Source organism: Vigna unguiculata, chromosome 5 (assembly GCF_037176805.1).
Source record: "Vigna unguiculata cultivar grain cowpea cultivar isolate G323 ecotype 2 chromosome 5, ASM3717680v1, whole genome shotgun sequence".
Classification (NCBI taxonomy): domain Eukaryota; kingdom Viridiplantae; phylum Streptophyta; class Magnoliopsida; order Fabales; family Fabaceae; genus Vigna; species Vigna unguiculata.
Genome location: NC_140796.1, coordinates 25,774,536 through 25,797,239, shown reverse-complemented (window position 1 = coordinate 25,797,239; position 22,704 = coordinate 25,774,536). Strand labels below are relative to the sequence as shown.

General features: G+C 27.8%; 1 pseudogene; it reads left to right on the top strand.

Moving 5' to 3' along the window:
• The first annotated feature begins 1,602 nt into the window (after positions 1 to 1,602).
• On the top strand, positions 1,603 to 6,093 carry LOC114172028 (guanine nucleotide-binding protein-like NSN1; annotated as a pseudogene).
• Positions 6,094 to 22,704: the final 16,611 nt, after the last annotated feature.

Below are 22,704 nucleotides of genomic sequence, written 5' to 3'. Positions count from 1 at the left end.
AATAAAAAAAGGAATACATAAATTACGCTCTCCATTCAACATAAAAAACTCATATTACAATTTCAAACTAATTAGTAGCCTTACCATCAATTAAATCAAACATACATTCAATAAATTATCAGGATCTCGTTTCAAATATCTCGAAACATTCAACCCTTCAATTACATAAATCCATCAGCCTCCATCAATTCAAATTTACACCCAAAATACCCAAAAATTAAACAAAATTATCAATTTTCACTAAATGTATTATAAAACCTAAAACACTTACCATTAAACTTCAGACAAACACCAATGTAACCATAAAAAACAGCTACAGAAAACATTAGCACTTATAGAAAAATGAAACAAAATCACAAACCCTAAAAAAATACCTTTTTGGGAAAAGTTATAGCTAGTATTCCACCTTTCTCAACAATGTCCTATCAATAATAGAAAGAGAAAAATCATAAGAAAAATGTAGAAGTAGAATCCACAAATCTCTACACCAATGTAAATTCACACACATACAAACAAAAATAAACATTAAAAATTATAACCATAATCAAACAGAGCTCTCGAAAAAAAATGTACCCTTTTACTAAAAGAAAACATTGTCTTTGTTTCTGATCAAGAAAACCGTAGAACAAAAATACAAACACCAATTAATAATACAAAATAAAAAGGTTTTTTAGAGAAGCCAGCTTAATAAATGATTTTTTGTAGCCAAAAATAAATCTTGTTGGATCCAAAAACTTCAAAAATGAAAAAAAATAATCGTACGCACCAACTTGATAGTAGTCGACGATCTTGATAGTCGATGATCTTCTTGGCATCGATTAAGGCATCATAGTAGTTTTGAAGGGAATCAAACTCATGATAAAACCCTATACCATCAACGAAGAAGTACCCAAGTTTAGCAGAAAACAAAAAAACAAAAAAAGTGAAGTGAGGGTGAGTGAAGCAAAACCCTAAACAGTGAAGTGAGGGTGGTTAAGACCAGACGAATAGAAACCTCATTAACGCACCACCGAAATTGATGAACAAAACATCGCTAATGCACCACCAAAATCGAAAATCCACACCACTGTCCTTTCTTCCAAGTGCACGAACCACACCAGCCGCAATTTCAGTGCACTCTATTGGCTTCAATGACAATTTGAAATAGAAATATGCAGTAGATAAATCCATAATCTTCCACTTTGAAAAAAAGTATATATACGTCAATCAATCATAGAAGAGAATTGAGTAGCAAAGAAGAGTGGGAAACAAAATTTTACAATAAACCCATTGATTAGAATGAAAAGCTTTAGGATTATGGGGGTAAAATCGGAACTGAATTCATGGGCTGAAAAAAGGCAGAAACCAACTTCAGCACAGGTAAAAGGACAATAAAACCAAAGAGTGGGACACGCGTAAGCAATTTAGATTGGGGTATTTCGGTAATATCCCTAGTAGTTTGTTTTCTTAGTTTTTAAGTAGATAACAAAATATACAACACACTTCTTCACCCTCTTCTCTATTCTCTCCACCCCTCTTCCAAAATCTGTTGGCTTCTTCTCTCCCTCTCCGTTTTTTCTTCTAACGTGTGATCTCTTTTCTCTTGACGGTAGAGAACACACTATGGTGAAGAAGAGCAAGAGTAAGGAAATCCTAATCCCTATTCTTTGATATCAGTAGTGCGCATTGATTTTGTTTGTTTAATTTTTTTTTATTATTGTTGTGAATTTTTTGCGTTGCAGAGAGTAAGAGTAAGAGAGTTTCAATGAAGAAGAAGTACAAGGTGATACAAAAGGTGAAAGAGCACAACAGACAAAAAGCGAAGGAAGCGAAGAAGCTTCGCCTGAGTGGGACAAAGAAGGTTGAGAAGAATCCTGGTATTCCCAATGATTGGCCCTTTATGGAACATGAACTCAAAGCCCTTGAAGCTCGAAGAGCGAAGGCCATTGAGGAATTGTAGCAAAAGAAAGCTGAACATAAGGAGAGGGTAATTGTTTTATCATTATCGAACTCCCATTTCATGTTATGTTACAAGATAAGCTAAATGAATGAATAAATAAAAAATGTCAGGTAGAAGTTTTATGTAAACCTTGTTCCTGTAGAAAGTGGTTCATGGATAGAAGATAATGAGGGTGCTTGACTGTTGGTATATTAAAATGTTTTTGTATTATTGTATCACTGAAGATTGATGTCCACTTCAAAATGGGGTGGGAAAGAGAGGAGTGCTACTAAGAAAAGAGTCCTTTGGGATCTTTGTTTTCCTTGCAATTAGGAACTTACTATTCATTCCTTGTTCAGGCTCGTAAAAGGAAATTGGGCTTGCTAGAGGAGGAAGATGACTCTAAGTTGCTAGAGGATTCTAAAAAAATACTAATGATTTTGGTAATGCTGCAAAGACCAGAGGTGTGCATTTATTTGTACTTTCCTGACAGTTTGGTTAGTTTGACTTTTCAAGTGCTTACTTGCCTGTGTTCTGACCATTGTTATTTTTTGTTTTCTTATTCCATAGATAGCTCAAATAGAGCCTTCTACAGGGATCTTGTTAAGGTCATTGAAGCCTCTGATGTCTTACTGGAGGTCCTTGATGCCTAGAACCCTTTGGGGACTCGTTAACCTGAGATGGAAAACATGGTGATGAAATCGGGTCCTGATAAACGTCTTGTCTTGGTTTTAAATAAAATTGGTAGTTTACTGATCACATTTCATGTTTGTCTCCTTTCTCCATTTTGGTATATTTATTTTTGCGCTGCCTAATCATTTGACCTATATAATAGATCTTGTGCCTGAAGAAGTTTTAGAGAAGTGGCTCAAATATCTTAGAGAAGAATTACCTACTGTGGCCTTCAAGTGTAGCACACAACAACAAAGATCAAACGTTGGAGCTGATACTCTACTCAAATTGTTAAGAATTACTCAAGAAGTCATGAGGTAACAGATTTAATGATGATAGTTGTTTGTAAAATTGCAACTTAATTTTGGTTCGGGTATTGTGCTTCCCTTCATGGAATTTTATCTGATATATGATTGAGAAACCTTTATGTATTCACTGCTTATCCTTTTTTTGGTACGTATGGATGTGGTTGTGTTTGTGTTTGTGTTTCCCAGAATTCTAGCCTGGGACATTTTAAATATATGATGTTGCTAATGTGCATTGGATACACTATCTTGACATGAAAATTATACAATAAGGGACGCCTTCACTGGAAAAACCAACTTTAATGTTGTCAAATTGGCAAACCTAAATGGTGAACCAAATATAAAATCAGAAGGTTTTGCAAATAATTCATAGTATATATACTTAGAGAGAAGTGAAGAACCTAAGTGAGTTGGTTTTCATTTTTTGTTCTTACATTTTGAGTCAATTTGAAGCAACTTTTACAGGTGGATGTGTCGTGTGCACCGGATCAAAAAGAAAAATAAAGTGGTAGATCACGCTATTTTTTTCACATGTCAGTAGAAATTAAATTATTACTAAACCCTATGTCTATGGTACTTGCTCCTAAAATAATATCACCTCTTGTCGGGACTTGAGAATTGTTGGCATTGGTGTTCTCTATGTTGTTGATGCCTTTTTCTGAATCATAGTTTCTATTGTAAGATAAGTATCAATTCTGTTAGATAGGGTTTTTTCTTACTGTTGTAGTGTTGGTGCTATTTTATCCGTTGAAAATGATTTTATTATTCAAATATATTCTATTTTTAGAATCAAAATCGTAGAAATGTCTGTTTAGGTCTAATTTAACTCTAAAAAAAATGAAGTTTGCGCCTAGTTAAAAGCTTGCACACACACAACAAACACACATATTTAGTCATCTAGGTGACACTGATCTCTAACATTTGTTTGCTTGTGCATGAATGTGCCAACTTTTGGTCAATCACAAGAAAAACTAAATATACAGTTTTTAAGTTGGAAGAATATGCTTTAGTGTGGATCTTTGTGGGTTATCATTGCTACCTTTTGGGGATTTTGCATATGACTTAATTTTTATTTTCCTTGGTGTAGTTTTTTTTTCTAGTCTTTTTAATCTCTATTGCTTATCTATTAATTGTTTTGTTTTTTCTGCTTTTGTCCTTTAATTGTAAATTATTGATTTTGTTGTTGTTTTGCTTCCTTGTCTTGACAAACAAAAAGTCAATAACTATGGGTTTGATTGGCTTGCCCAATGTGGGTAAGAGTAGTCTTATTAATAGTTTAAAAAGGTCTCATGTTGTCAATGTTGCATCTACTCCGGGGTTAACAAGGTCAATTCAAGAGGTTTAATTGGACAAAAATGTTAAGTTGCTAAATTTTCCTGGTGTTGTTATGCTGAAGTCTCAAGAAAATGATGCTTCCATTGCCTTAAAAATTGATAGAGGATTGAGAAGTTAGATCTTATTAGCCCAGGTATACCAAGTCATTCCCCCCTCCTCTTATTATGTGGTTATTCAGGTGTTTATTTGCATTAATTCAGTTCGAAATGAATGGTAGAAGATTTATAGGTATTTTACATGAAAAAATAGTAAAAGAAAATGAAGTTGTGACATTGAAGAAATTCTATTCAATTCTACAAAAGTTTGAAGTATTTGCTATTTTTTGGTGCATTTGGTTTGACTAGTGGCTATATATATAAGGGTGTTTTTTGTCTTTAAACGTGTTATGTTATGTCTATTTTTAAGCATAAGTGCTATTGGTCCATTGTACATTTTTATTTAACATCTTGTTTTTTTGTGTAAATTTCTTGTCCCCTTTTACTCCATTTTCTCAAATAGAATGACTTTCAATTATAAATTCAATTATTTTCAGAATCGTTCCCTCTTTACAACTTCCCTTTACTTCTGTGTTAACAATGATGGTGTGAATGAGGTAAGTCCGTGGGTTGCTGGGTGTGTACATTGTATTTTACTATATGGTTGTGTGTGGTTTGATCTAACCATTCTCAAGATGTCGGTGATAATAGCACCTTTTCATTAAATCTTGTCACTTATCCTAGTTATAAAATGGAGTTCTGTTAGGTTTTAAAAGAACAACTGATAGGTGATGTAGTAGAACGTTGGATTTTTCTATGTGCGGGTTGTTGGATTATGTTTCCTGTTATCTTGTTTTAGATATAAATTAATGTTTTATTCAGTAATGAGAATTCTAATTTCCAAAACACTTAGAAGTTTGCATGATACATTTATTTTATTTATGGAAAATCCTGATTTAAGTTGTACTAACTCTTGTTAAGTAAATTGAAAGACTTATTTCTTTTCTTTTAACTTGGACAACGCAGTGAAGGAAATTCTAAAGCTCTGTCTGCCTAAGCAGCTGGTAACTCTGTACAAAATTTGCAGTTTCAATGTAGGTGATGTTGACGACTTTCTGCTGAAGGTAGCTGAAGCTGAGGGCAACCTCACGAAAAGTGGAAAATTTGACGTTGCTACTACTGCAAGAATCATTCTTCGTGATTGGAACGAGGGTATGCGTGCATGGAATTTCTTAAATTATGAGCAGAGAACCGATTACTTTTCTCTGTGTTGAAGTTAAAATTGAGAAAGAACTAAACAAAGAAATTTCTCTTTCTGTTTGTATGTTTCAGGTAAAATTCAGTATTATACCATGCCCCCAAATAGGGATCAAGGTGAAGCTTCAGAGGCAAAGATAGTTTTTGAATTTGCAAAAGAGTTTAACGTTGATGAAGTCTATAACAATGAATCTTCATATATTGGGAGCCTTAAATCTGTTGATGACTTTAGTGCTGTTGAAGTTCCTTCAAGTCACCCTCTCAATCTTACTGAAATGATGTTGGAGGTTTATTTCTTGAAACCGTTTAGAGAATTGACTATTGTTGATATCAATCGTATGCTGGAAATTTTAGTGTTTTCACACTTACTAATTAAAGCATTCTGTTGTAGGATGAGACAGAAGCCAAGTCAGGTGACCAAGGCGAAGGTCCCGGAAATGTGGGTGAGGTGGATGAATCCATGGAAGATGATGGTGGGAAGAAGAAGGATAACAGTGCAGCAAGTAGGCAAAATGAAAAATTATATAATGCGGACGGTATGCTTAATACAAAACTGAGGCTCGGTACTAGGCTTTTCGAAGATTTTGAAATTTTTAAAATAATATTTCCGGAGCAAAGTTTTCCAGAATAAAACTTCTGATATGAAATGGGATTTGAAAAACATGAAATATTTTTTGAAAAATCCATTTTGAAATTAATTCTTTTAGCATTTTCTCTCTTCTTCTACAGTAGCCTTTAGGTGACTGTTGCAGCTATGGGAGTGGTGGTGAAAATTGAAGTGTGGGTATGATGGTGAAGGATATTTAAATATTTTCCTTATATTGATGAACACGCAGAAATTGATGGAATGCAGGAAGCAATGGCTAATGTTTTATAGAGTGAGGGTCTTTAAATAGACATCTTTTACTGTTCAAATTGCAACATTTGAAAAGATTCTGCATAATTCTATATATTGTCTACACTCTTTTTCATTTCCTGTTCTTATACCACAACCAAATAAATTCATTCAAAAATTACAATATTAAAGTTTTTTAAAGTTTAAATTAAATTTTCCTATACTAAAATTACAATCAAATAAGAATTTGTAACAACAAAAATTTTAAAAACTATAAGAAAAGGAAATTACAATTTTATTATAGAAAAGGAAATTTATTTCTACTGAAACATAATATAATATTTGAAAATAATCCCCCATCTTCTAGTTACACATATCAAGGTTCATATATGTTTATATAGATGAATTTGATTCTCAAAAGAAAATGCAAATTTAGTCTTTCATTTCTCAATTGTGTATATGTATATTTAAAAGTTAATATATGTACTGAATTTGATCCTCAAAAGAAAATGTAAAATAAGTGAAAATAGTTTTATTAAAAATGTAAAATTGTGTATATTTAAAAGGTAGGGAAAGATTATATGTTTCTTACTATGCAAGTGTAATTTTTTATAGTATTTTTATAGAAGTATTTGATTGTCTCAAATATATGATAAATGGAAGAGAATATAAGAGAAAGGGAAAGAAAACCGTAACTGTAAGACTTGGAAAAAATTAGAGTAAAGGGGGACACGTGAGAAAAAAATTAATGGTTTGATTAATATTGTTGTTTTATTTAATTTAATTAGATATTAAATTATGAAATAATAATTATTTAAGTGATGTAAGTTATTGTTTTATTTATTTTAAATTTTAATATAATATGTAATGTTGAGAATATATGTATATAATTAAGTTTGCGCATTATAAAATGGAAAAGTAATTGGCTTCTTGGTTGGAGATTGTATTTTGGCGTGCAGGTATTGGGTTCTATCCTGGCCGTGTCATTTTAGAGGTTACTCCATGCAACATTCTGTTTTTATTTTAAAAAATTTGTTGATGTTACATGAAGATAATAAAAGAGTGAGGTTTTTATTTTATAAAATCTTAACCAACCATTTGAGAATAAAATAAGGATTTTAGGTTAAATGTTAGGGTTCTTTAGAGAGTTGAAAAAATGGGAGAAAACGTGAAGAGGAAAGGAAGAGACTATGGAAAGTGTAAGTCCTAAAAGGATTGCTACACGAGGTAGGGGAAGCCAACCTTGTGTTTGTTCTCTTGTTTTGTTTTGTTTGCTTGATGAATGAAAACTTGAAAAACATGTGTGTAGTGTAGGGGAAGTTAGTGTGATTTGTGTTGTTGTTTGAAGCTTGACTTTGATTTGCCATAGATGTTTGAATGCCTTGAATGCCATATGCTTCTTGCTTTCATTAAGTTGCGGATCTGTTTTCACACCCCACGTAAAAGTAAAAAGGGGTGCATCATGTTTTAATTCTTATACATATTATTTCACTTTGTTTCATACTACATGCTTCAAATATGGTCAAATTATGGGGAGGTAATTGAGAGAGGGCCACGACACGGGTTTGTTTTGTTTCTTTTTCTCTAAACCATTCATACCACTTTTGATGGAGTTATATTTTTTTAAATTCATGGTGCAGACCACACTTAAAAGACTTGATTTTCTCTTTTAGTATGTAGTATATACTTTTAGTTTGATGGAATGTGGGGCTTTTGTGTGGGGTCATCTAAAAGTATGCTTCCTTCTTCTCTCTCTTTTCACACCCCACGTATAACATACATTCACTCTCTCCTTTGGTTCACGTAGATGTATTATGGGTTTGGTGTGTAGCCACTTTATTTTTCCTTCTTTCTTTTCTTTTTGCAAGGTTCATGTTAATTGGGTGGTAGAATACATGGGACCCGCATGTTTTTCATGCATACATTTCTTACAATTTATGGTTTCTTTGTCTCACACACACACAAACACACACACACACACACATATATATATATATATATATATATATATATATATATATATATATATATATTATTAATGTTGGTGGTGGGTGTAGCTCTTTGGTTTTAAAAATATGTTTCACATACCCTATGGTTGTGAGATGACGTGCATGGAGTTGTTTCATTATTCTTTTTGGTCTTTTTCGAAAGTTATTGTGTGGCATGATAATATTAAATAATGTTGTGATATTATTTGGTTATCTATACTTATTAGTGTGACCTTGCTTGATATGAATTACATATGTTTTCATGGGTTGCATGGTTATGGAGTTAAAGTGGTTGTTTGAGGATAATTACTTGTGTGTGATGTTATGCCTGTGTTAGAGTGAATGTCATTTGTTGGGTTCATTGTATAAATATGTTATTTATAAGTTGATGGGTTTATGTTATGGAACTTTATTTCCCATGCATGATGCGATGGTGAGTATTTTGTTGGCAATATGTAATTCTCATGTGTTGAATATTGGGAGTGTTTTGCCTTGCTTGAAAGCTCTTGGTGGAATTAAATGTTGTGTGAGGTTTTCCGTACCTAGGAACCCAGTGAAGACTCTTTCGCCTGTGTGAAGCAGTGGAAAGGGGTCCTCTTCGCCTGTGTGAAGTAGTGGTAGATGATTGGTTCGAGTGTTGTACCCTCTCGCCTGTGTGAAGCAGTGGGGAGGGGATAAATGTTTCACCTTATTTCGGCTCGTTGCGAGTATAGTGCCCGATGTGCGATGCATCGACGTTTTTACTCATAATTCCTTGAGGGATAAGGGAGACAGTCTAGCTGCATTAAGCGGGACACATCGAACCATCTGTTCTAGAAAACTAGATGCTATTGTGGGGTGAGAGGCCGCGGAAAACCAAAGCTTGTTTATAATCACTATATTTGAAGAATTGAGATGAATGTGATGCTATGTTTGGTTTAGTATGATTGTTTGGGTTTGGAGTTTGTGTGTTCAAACCAAGGATGGATTGTGATCATAAAGTTTTCGTGTTAATTGAATGCGACGTTGAGTATTATTGGACAGGTTTTATTTACGAATGTCTTTTATGAATATCATTGTTTTGGTTAGCTTACCCCTACTTGTTTGTTTGTGTGTTTGTTGTATGTGCGATGATCGTATAACGTGTGTGTTATACGGGAGCAGATGATATTGCAGATAATCTTGGCATGGAGTAGATCGACGAGAGGCTGGGGTGAACTCGGGAGATTTTATAATTTATTTAGTTATTTTAAATCAGATACTAAAAATTATGTAATTTTCTTTTGATCGCAAATATTATTGAAAGTTTTTGACCAAGTGACAATTTGAATTATGTAATTTAAATTAAATTAAAAGTTTTTCTTAAGTACATTTTCAATGTTAATTCCTTTTCCGCTAAACGTAAAAATTTTCTAACGCTCCGTGACATCCCAAAATTGGGGTGTTACAATGATGATATTAGTATTGTGAAGACTTAAATTCGCTACTCAAGTACAAAGTCAAATTTCAATGGGAAAAACTCAAATACATATGATCATTTTATCTCATAAAATATTTATTTTGGAATTAAAACAAATTTATGGTTCAATATGAATTTAAATGGAAAGTTTTTAATAAATAAATTAAATAATTAAAATTGAAGTCAATGTAAAAATATAATTTGATATAATTAAGAATGTCTAGAATTCTGAAGTAAACTACATTTTCTTTTCATTGGAAAAATGAAATATATTGAGAAGTCCATTCTTGTTCATATAATATTACATTTCTTTATATTTACTTTACCTAAAACCAGTCAAAATATAAATATATTTGCGGTAAAAGTCAATCATTGACATCATAGAAAATCTTTACAATCTTAGACTATTTAAATTAAATTTTTATTCTCTTATTTCTATCTTATAGTACTTAAGTTTATTTTTACAAAGTAAATCATCGTCGTGTCTCATGGGAGAAACAGAAACCTAGGGAAAACAAGGAAACGCACATGGGGTATTTGGGACCCACTGCGATATATTTGGCGATAAAGTGACGATATGAGAAGGACGTTGTCGTTTTGGAAGAAATCAAAATCACGCTGATGCACCGCGAAACCTTGTGAAAATGAAATTAGTGAAAGAAAATTTCAATATTAATAATGCTCACGTTGGTGCCTTAAGATTGTGATCACATTTTATGATTGAAAATCAAAATAAAAAATAAAATGTATTTTAAGGACACATTTAGACAAACTTCTTTATAAAAATTTTCACGTTCGAAAAATAATAAATAAATTTGTTTATAAATTAAAATTAGTTTATTTATAAGTTAAAATTAGTTAATTATTTACTAATTTAAAGAGATTCTCCAATATAATTTCTTTAAGCTTTTATCTATTTAACTTGTGTACAAGTGTTAGTATTGTTCCATCATGATTATAAACACAAAAACCATAGCAACGATAATCAAATACTCGTAAAATAACGTCTAAAGAAAGCCAAAGTATAATAAAGAAAATTTCTCCATTACATTCTTGATGGAAGGAGATAAGAACCTAAGAAGAAAGAATGAATATGGTGTATCATAAGCATGCAGTCAAATAAGAAAGAGTGACAACTCCAATCTCATCATCACTAATCTCAGATCTCTCTGTGTGGGACAAACCACATCACATGAATCTCAAGCCACCTTATGTTCCTTTTTGGTTTCACAACCAAACAACCATGAAGGAAACCCTTTAGTGAATGAAGGAAACCTAAATTAATCAAATCTAAAGGAACATAACACTAAGAGGAAGAGTTGTATCCAAAAAGAAATCTTTCGAGAGAAGCTTGAATCAAATCAGAAGCTTGAATCACAAGAAAACATCAATCTTTATTTTATACAAAAACAGAATGCTACTCTGTATTCATTGTAGCATTCTAATAGAGTTATGAGAGAGGTATAATAACTCCATTGCCGAGAATCATCAACATAAGTGTTTAGTGTTGAGGTTGGATGTAATCTACTCTAATTATTTGTACTACTACTGTTTTATATATTTAATTTTTGTTATTCATGTGTTAATGATTTGATTTATGATTTAATATTAGATGACCCTGATGACTCAATTTACTATGTTCACTATTCATTAATGAGACAACCTTTAATGAATTAGTTGTATTTTTATATTCTTCCGGTCTCTCTCTCCAAATTTCAAGAAAGTAGTTATTTTAGTGAAAATAGATTTTTTTAATTGGGTATTAAATTTTATTTCCTGTAACGTCCTATCTCTATAAATAGTCTTCTTAACCTATTTTAGATTTTTATTCCTTAAGATTTTTGTTGAGCTTTTTTTGTTTGATCCCTTTGGAGGAAAATTTTCTTAATAGTATGTTTAGATAAACCAATTTAAGAGAGTAATTTATTTATTTTAAAGAATTTTTAATACTTTCATGAAAAATGATATATTTGGATGAGAAAATTAAAAGAAAATTGAAATTAAAAAATTTTAAGAAGGTATTTCAAATAGCTAAAATAATAGAATTTGAAATTCACTCAAAAAAGAAAATTAAAATTTCCTAAGTTATGGAATTGCTAATTGGTTAGGACATAAAAAGTCCACAAGTCTAAAAATTCGAGTTGAGCGAAGCAAAAAGGTCAAAACGAGTCAATTTAGGTAGAAGGTCAAACCGAGTCAAAAGTTGAGTTAAATTTCAAACCAGATCCATTCGAGTTGAGCTCTATTGAGATTTGGTAGAAGAAATTATAAATAAAACTTTATTGATTCTGCCACAAAAATTTTTGGCTAGTTTTTGTAAATTCTATTTTTAAACAATAGGAATAATTTTGTTTTCTATTTTCATAGCAATTTGGGAATTCTATTTTAATTTAAAAATTGTGTAAATGATGAATGCATGAGGATGTTAACGTTAACACATAAATGAGTAAGACATAAATCAACATATAGGTTTGCCAACAAGTTACCCAAAGTTTTTATGATAACAAATAATAAATATCAAGTTTTGTTTGAATAATAAGTTTGTCAAATTGTGAATCAATTTAGTTTTCTTAGCTATAAAATAAACAAAGATTAGACATCTTATATAGGAGAACAAAGTGCTATATGACCTCAAAATCAACTAACAACCCCAATAGTTAAAATTGTAATCGACATAATAACTAAATTATACTATGTCGATTATTATTTAATTGGCATAGAAAATTAAATAGTATTGTCATGAAAGTCCCCACATTAGTGTAATGAAATACTAAAAACTAATTATTTTTTTAAAATTGTTCAACTATAAAAGAATTAATAACTAATAACATCCTCTTCTTTTTATATTCTCATATGAAACAAATAAATATTCTCATATGAAACAAATAAAGGAAAAATTCAAATCGAAGATAGTACTTCAACTTATATAATAAATAAATAAATAATTCACTCAATATAATATACACAAATTATTTATAAAAGAATATCAAATAAAAAAAATAAAATTCATTTAATGTTATACGACATGTTTTTATTTTATAATTTCAACTATATTAACACTTGAGTAGAGGTGTCAAAGTGAATCAATATTCAGCTCACACAGATTATTGACGAGTTGCGCTAAAAAAGAGGTCAATTCAATCCGAGTCACTTTTTGGTGAGTCAAAGATTTTGCAATCCGGTTTGGCCCACCACGGATTGGTGGGTTAGTGGGTTGACTCACTTACGAATTTATATTTTTTTGCAATGTATTTATATATTTACTACATTACAATGAAAGTGAATTGACTTAAATTATATTTTATAGGGTTAAATATGTTTTTGGTCCCTTAACTTTCAGTGAATTTTGTAATTAGTCAATTTCAAAACTTTGAACTAATTTATTTCTTCATCTTTCGAAATACGTGGATTTAGTCCTTTTAATCAAATTTTGTTAAGTTTATTTGACATTTCAAATGTGTTTCATAATAGTATTTGACTTAACATTAAAGCAAAAATGTATCAAATAGTATAAACAACTCAAATACAATCATGAAATGCGCTTGAGACATCAAATAAACCTAACAAAATTTTATTAAAATGACTAAATCCACATATTTCGAAAGATGAAGGACTAAATTGATCCAAAGTTTCGAAATAGACTAATTCTAAAATTCATTGAAAGTTAAGGGACCAAAAACATATTTAACCCTATTTTATAATAGTGAAATGAAAGTGTTCATCTAACTTCTAAAATATTATTATAAAAATAATAGCTAAAAATTGAAGTATCAACTATTCAAACCTATGATAAAAATTGAGTTACATGCTGGAATCTATTTTGACATTTTTATGCTTGATAAACTTAAGTATAAAAAACTTTAATAGGAGAGCGTATCACATTAGGTGAAAGTTTAGTTTGAAAAAAGACTCGGAAATTGCTCTTTTCTAACAAAATTGGCATCGTATTTTTCGTAAGACTTCCTGAAGAACTGTTTTTGAGAAATATAAGTCATCGAGAAATTAAGTTATGACACACATTTTTTTAGTGATAAAATAATTGTTAATTTTGAAATGGTTGAAAAGTCAAGAAGGGGGGGTTGAATTGCTAGTTAAAACTTTAGGCTATTTTTGCAAGCTAAAAACCTACTTTAATTGAATCAAATAGATCACCAAGTTAGGATGCAAACAGTACTGAACTATACACTTTCAATCGATCAAAAACAGAGTTAACAGATTGATTTTACTAAACAGATTCTGTTATGGTATAATCAATCGATTGAAACTGAAAAAACAGTCGACTGAAATACTGGGAAAAATGAAGAAATGTGAATTTGAATTTTAAACCAGAAACAATGCTCAAGATTGATCAAGATCAGTTCTAAATGATTATACAAACATGCTCAATGTTTCAGATGTTATGAAAACATGCAAGAACATGAAAAAGATAATTAAAGCACAAGTTCTTGAAACTTTAAAATGAAAATGCAAGAGAGAAAGGTTAGAGAAGAGAGGACACCATGAATTTTTATACTGGTTCACTCAAACTTGAGCTACATCCAGTTTGTCAAGGCAACCTGAGCTTGACTTTGCACTATTTCAAAAGTTTTACAAAGAATCCACCCTTACACTTCCAAAATATGCAAAAACACCACAAAAGACTCTTGAATCACACAAGAATCACACCAGCACAACAAGAACCCTCTTGCAGACCTGGAAAACCACCAAGCAGACACACAAAGCTTGAGAAAGATCAAACCTCAGTGGTAGCACAACCTTGCCTACCACAAACCACTTTCTCCAAGCTTCAAACCAAGCCAAAAGCTTCCAGAATTGATCCAAGATCAATCTTCAACAGCTGCAACACCTATGATCACGAAGGAGAGAGTTTCCACAAGTTTCCAGAACCAAATCGTGCTCTAAAATGATCAACTGACCTCTCTTTCGAAAATCACAGTTTAAGACTACTGCAGCCAACCTTTTAACCTGTTGAAAAACCATTCAACAGATTAAAAGAGACATTTTAACCTGTTGAAAAACCATTCAACAGATTAAAAACACACCAAAGACCAAACTACATCTAATTAATGCTTTAAGGTCTACAACATGAATTACAAACTACAAGTACACTTTCTTAAAGATGTAACTACATGGAGAGCACATGTTTCAGCCTTGATCACCATGGATATCATCAAATCTCCTTTCCTTCATCAATGTATGTGACACCCCGACTACTATACTAAATAATTATTATTGCATAAAAAGATATGGAATTAATTTTTTTTTTCATACGATTATCCTTGAGAGAACATTAATGATAAAATAACTTCATATTCATATATATAGTTTACATATCTGTAATTGTTCATGAAATATTACAAAAATATATATTTGTATAATATTAAGAGTCTTACATCAAAATAGAATATTTATCTATATTTTTAATATCTCCTAAAGATATTAATAGAAATTATCCATGAGTCAATCTTCAGAAGATCCACCAATAATATCCCGAATAACTCTCACTGAGCAGGTTCATCTTCTGTTCATGCAACAGGTACATATGAAAGAAAAATATGAAAGGAGTGAGGTCTTTATAAGCCTTAAATATCAATCTTAATAAACTCAACAAACAATGCAGATACCGGGGGCCTAGATTTGGACCTATAACCACCAAACTTGATCTTGTTTTACCAGACATATGGATCCATATTCCACTTCTGATGATCCAATCTGAACATCAAAAGTTGCTTTGGGAAGTGATTAGGTAGTTGAGTATTTCTCATAAAACATTGGTACAATCATAATTATTTCTTTCTCGAGAATATTAGCCATTCATCGGCTCACAAAAGAGATATATACTCACTACCTAACCTTGGCGATGCCGAGCAGGTATCGGATAGTCCCAAGTTTGGCCTATGAATATCCTAGTCTAGGGCGCTATTCTGAACTATCCAGATATTCACCTACTTGGTAAAACTTCCTTAGACCCCACCATGGTCCCTGCCTCTCATCCCGCAGTGTACCAAACTGTGACTTCCCAAATACAAATACTTTGACACTGGTTTAATCTCAACTTATTGAAACCAGACTTAACTCTTACTTAACTGACACACTCTTGGGTATTTTCAAAGGTCATAAAATGTGATGACTATCAATTCATGTCATTGTATAAACAATATACAAAGAATATAAAACAACGATAAAATGGATATGCAATTTTCTTCTATCCAAGCTCACTAAATAAAATAATATTTACTTTCACTTCACATTTATTTTTATTTTTAATTATAAAATAATGATAAAATCAGAATCAAAGCAAGAATTTTAAGTAAATAATTAGATAAGGATTAGAACATTATAATTAAATATAAAAATATAAATTAAACGGGACCAGTGCATAACTTGAGATATATTAATTGAAATAAATAAACAGGACCAGTGCATAACTGGAGATAAAAATAAAATAAATAAATAGGACCAGTGCGTAACTGGAGGTAAATAAAATAAAATAAATAAATAGGACCAGTGCGTAACTGGAGGTAAATAAAATAAAATAAATAAATAAATAGGACCAGTGCGTAACTGGAGGTAAATAAAATAAAATAAATAAATAGGACCAGTGCGTAACTGGAGATAAATAAAATAAAATAAATAAATAGGACCAGTGCGTAACTGGAGATAAATAAAATAAAATAAATAAATAGGACCAGTGCGTAACTGGAGATAAATAAAATAAAATAAATAAATAGGACCAGTGCGTAACTGGAGATAAATAAAATAAAATAAATAAATAAATAGGACTAGTGCGTAACTGGAGGTAAATAAAATAAAATAAATAAATAGGACCAGTGCGTAAATAGAGGTAAATAAAATAAAATAAATAAATAAATAGGACCAGTGCGTAACTGGAGGTAAATAAAATAAAATAAATAAATAGGATCAATATATAATTGGAGATTAAATAAAATAAATATAAGAGGATAATAAATGAAAGTAAATAGAATAATATATGAGTCAAAATAAATAAAAGATTAATATAAAACCCATGAGTTTATCAAGATTAATATAAAAAGAGCTCAACCCCACTCCCCCTTACCTTATTGATTGAAGAGCACACTAATAATATTTGAAGAGGACTAAGATCTCTTTGAATCTTTGCTCTAAACTTTCTTTTCCTATTTTTTCTCTTTCCCTCTCTACTTTCTCTTTCTCTTTCTCTTTCTTCTTTCTCTTTCTCTCTCTTCTTTCTCTCTCTCCTTCCTTTCTCTTTCTCTTTTTTCTTTCTCCTTCTTTCTCCTTTCTCTTTCACTTTCATGTAACCTCACTCCATACATATATATATAAGCCAAATCATGTGCATGTGGTTGTTTTTATCCAAATCATCATGACTTTCATTAATTAAGAGATAATGTTTATCTCTTTTTTTTTTCTTTCCTTCTTATCTTTTCTCATAATCTTCTTATCTTCTTCTTATCTCATTCATTTTTATTTTATTTATTTATTTTTTTTTTACACACACCTATTAATAATATTTTAATTTTTATATATATATATTTTGTTTTTTTACCTAAAACTTTTTTTTAATATATATATCTATATATATATATACATATTTTATTAGTTTTGTTTTCTTCTTTTAATTATTTTTAATAGGTAAAAAGTATATCATGATAAAATATATTTTTAATGTTTAAACTACATCATAATAAAATATGAAACATTAGTAAAAAAAATATATATATATATAATTTTTCTAAGTGTTTTATTTAAAATAAATAATACAGTATATTAAAAAAAAGGGATGTTACAATGTAGGCTTCATTCTAATGTTTATGGCTTCAAGATAGTTCAAAAGAGCTTCATTCAATGTTCATCAAATCTTCAAGAAGCAAACCACCTTGGCTTCTCATGTCAACAATAATTAATTAAACTATGAACTTCAATTTATAATTATAATATAGGCGAAATCCATTAAAGAAATTTGACAAAAGATTATTATAGGCAATATAATATAACTGACAGAATTAAAGGTAGTGAAGACCCAAAACTTCTATTCGTATAGAAACTATATTTAATTAGGATGGCGTTGAAAAAAATTAATTAAGGCATAAAAAAAAATCATGATAAGTCTTCACATATAATGTGAGCATAATAAATAAAACTTAAAAATAATGATACACACAGAGTTAACCTGTTACATCGTTGTTCAATCTAAAATTGTTTTTCTATGGCCATATTATGATCATTTAACAACCGTTCCAGACTTCCGGAATCTCCCATGTTACCTATGGTAGTTTCAATCGGACACAAAACAACAAAGTATATATATGAAAACCAGTGTAAATACAGCACTTGTACATAGTATGTTTTAAATATATGTTTAAGTTAATATATAAAATAAAATTATATTTATTAAAAATAAAGTAAAATATATTAAAAAAATGAGAAAATAATAATTGATAAATAGAGAAAAAGAGAACAGAGATAGACAATTTTATAAAAAATTTGTAAAAGTAATGGATAATTTTAAAAAATTTAATAAATAATTATATTTTAAAGGATAAAATTAAAATTTTAAAATATGGATAAAAACAAATATTTCTTATATATTATTATAGATATATATATGGAACTGGAACATTAATTTTTGTTTGTTACTCTTTGGGTCAATCGTTCCTTTTATTTCAAATTTAGGTTCAATTGACTTTTTATCTAAATATTAGTGAAAATTTTCGGCGATTCTTAATTTTTAATTTTAATTTTAATTTTATATGAAATGAGTTAATATTCGTTAGATTTATGTTAAGGTGATTGAGAGAATGTGATGTAGTATAAAATTGGAAAATAAAAATCACTTTTGAATGTTTACAATGTCATTTATGGTATTATATAAAAGATTTACTCTTAATAAGTATTCTTTTAAATTAAAACTAGACTCGTGTGTACGCACCGCACGAGGCGTATTTGTTTTATTTTGTATATTAAAATAATAAAATAGTGAAAATATTATGTAATGAAATATTATGAATATTAAGTTATATTGTTGTAAATGTTGTTATTAAAGTAATAAAATAGTAAATCTAAGTGATGCAATAATAATTTCAGTTTTAAATATAATAAATAGAATTGATATCATAATATAATACAATTAATTGATTTTACGAAATGATTACAATAGTCTACGATCCGTGCGAACATTATTTTTTTTTTGTTTTTGTTTTAAATTTTTTTAGAATAATAATATAATTGTTATTATATTTATTTAACCATTAAAATACTAATAATAATATTAATATAAATTATAAATTATAAAAATTTAAAATATTAAAACTCTATTTAGCAAAAATATTTAGTATAACAACATTTTCTATAATTAAAAAAAGCACTCTTATAATAATAACACCATTATGATAGTAATAATAATAATAAAAAAAATAATAATGATACAAATAATAATAATATTTATGCTATAAATTTTCATATTAATGCTAACACTCACGCTGATGTCAACTATAATAATCTATAATTATATATAAAGATATACATTAACAACAAAACAAATAAAAATGACAAGTAATTAAAATACGATCCTGTAATAAATTAATTTAATAATAATAATACCATTATAATAATATCTCGTTGTGAATAGTCTACGATCCGAACATTATTTTGTTTTTTTTTTGTTTTAAATTTTTTTAGAATAATAATATAATTGTTATTATATTTATTTAACCATTAAAATACTAATAATAATATTAATATAAATTATAAATTATAAAAATTTAAAATATTAAAACTCTATTTAGCAAAAATATTTAGTATAACAACATTTTCTATAATTAAAAAAAGCACTCTTATAATAATAACACCATTATGATAGTAATAATAATAATAAAAAAAATAATAATGATACAAATAATAATAATATTTATGCTATAAATTTTCATATTAATGCTAACACTCACGCTGATGTCAACTATAATAATCTATAATTATATATAAAGATATACATTAACAACAAAACAAATAAAAATGACAAGTAATTAAAATACGATCCTGTAATAAATTAATTTAATAATAATAATACCATTATAATAATATTTCGTAGTGATAAAAATAATAATAATACAATAACTAAGTATATAAAGATATATACATTTGTTGTGTCCTCTTTTGTTTAAACAATTTTATCCTCTTAATTATTATTTGTTAAATTAAAAGAATTATTCATAATAAAAATTATTTGTCCATTTTATCATTTTAATAATTTTAGTAACTATTTTTTTAATTCAAATAATTACAGAGATATAAAAACAAAATGAACAACAAAAACAAATAAAAACTGCAAGTAATTGAGATATGATCCTATAGTAAATAAATTTAAAATGTGTGTTTAACTATACTACTACTACTACTACTACTACTAATAATAATAATAATAATAATAATAATAATAGTAATAATAGAGAATAATAATAATAATAACACTAAAATAATATCGCGTAGTGATAAAAAAAAAAAATAATAATACAACTGCATATATAAAGAAATAAACATCTTTGGTGTCCTTTTTTGTTTTTTCAATTTTATCCTCTTAATTGTTATATTTTAAACTTCAATAATTATTTAAAATAAAAAAATTATTTTTCAGTTTTATTATTTTACTAATTTTAGTAACTATTTTTTTAAAATTGAAATAATTATTCAAATGTAAAGATAAATAAACAACAAAACAAATAAAAGGGTCAAGTAATTGAAACATGATTCATAGATAGTAAGTAAAAGTAAAATGTGTATGTAACCATAATAATAAAAACAATAATAATAATAACTATTATAATAATTATAGTTCTAATTAATAATAATAGTAGTAGCAGTAATAATAATAATAGTGATATAATAATAAAAATAAGTGTAGGTAATAATGATAATATAATACTTATAGTTGGTAGTAATACTGATCAGAATAATTATAGTTGATAACCATAATTATAGTTAATAATAATAATAATTATTATTATTATAACTAGCGTAAACACATGTGCTATCGCGCATGTGTGTATGGTATGCGTGTTATGATATTAGTAGGTGATAATATTATAATGTTATTAAGTTAATATAGAAATTATAATTATATTTATTAAAAATGAAGTGAAATATATGATAACAGATGAAAGAATAACCATTAATAAATAAAGACGAAGAGAAGAAGCAGAGACATCCGATTTTATAAAAATATTATAAAAATAACGGTCAATTTTTAAAAATTTAATAAATTATTATATTTAAAGGGTAAAATGAATATTTTGAAATGTGGACACAAAAAGGGGAATCCCCTTTATATATTGTATAGATTAGAGCTGATAATAGTAATAATAATAATAACAATAATTAGAGTTATAATTGATAATAATAACAATAATATAAAAAAAAATAATAAATATCATGAAAATTAAGTTATATTGTTGTAAATGTTATTATTAATGAAATGAAGTTGTAAATTCTGTTTTAAATATAATAAATAAAATTAATATCACAATATGGTGCAATTAATTGATTTTACAAAATAATTATAATAGTATATGATCTGTGCGTGTACGCACATTTTTTTTATTTATTTCAAATATGTTTAGAATAATAGTATAATTGTTATTATATTTATTTAACCATTAAAAATAATAGTAATAGTATTAATATAAATTATAAATTATAAAATTTTTAAAAGATTAAAAATCTATTTAGCAAAAGTATTTAGTATAATAACATTTTTTTACAATTAAAAAAAAACTTATACTAATAACATCACTATGAATAGTAATAATAATAATAAAAATAATAATGATACTAATAATAATAAACAAATGATAATAATAATAATAATGTTTATGATATAAATATTAATGTCAATGCAAAATACCAAGGCTAAAGTTGACATACTAATAATCTATAATTATATATAAAAGATATATACATCAGCAACAAAACAATTAAGAAAGACAACTAATTGAAATATGAAATAAAATTAAGATGTGTGTCTAACTATAATAATAATACCATTATAATAATAATAATATCACGTAGTGATAATAATAATAATAATAATAATAATAATAATAATAATAATAATAATAATAACAATAATAATAATAATAATAATAATAATAATAATAATAATAATATCATTATAATAATATCCCGCAGTGATAATCTATAACAATATATAAAGAGGATTTCCTCTTTTGTGTCCACATCTTATAATATCAATTCTACCCTTTATAATATAATTATTTATTAAATTTTTTAAAATTAACGGTTATTTTTAACTATTTTTTATAAAACTGTTTATTTTTTTTTATTCATCAACAATTAATTTCTCTATTCATTTCACTTTATTTTTAACATTTCACTTCATTTCTAATAAATATAAATTTATTTTATATATTAACTTAATAACATTACACTATTATCACTTACTAACATACTATCATTCATATTTAAAAAATGCGTATACACAGGCACGATAACGTCTATGTGTACGCTAGTAATAATAATAGTAATAATAATAATAATAATAATAATAATAATAATAATAATAATAATACACTAACTAAATATATAAAGAGATACACATCTTTTATGTCCTTTTTTTGTTTTTACAATTTTATCCTTTTAATAATTATTTATTAAATTTAAATAAATATTCATAATAAAAAATTATTAGCCAGTTTTATCATTCTACTAATTTTAGTAACTATTTTTTTTTTCAATTCAAAAAATATCAAGATATAGAGATAAAATGAATAACAAAACAAATACAAACAGCAAGTAATTAAAATATGATCCCGTAGTAAATGAAAGTAAAATATGTGTCTAACTATAATAATAATAATAATAATAATACCACTATAATAATATCGCGTAGTGATAATAATACTAATACTAATAATAATAATAATAATAATAATAATAATATTAATACAACTACATATATATAAAGAG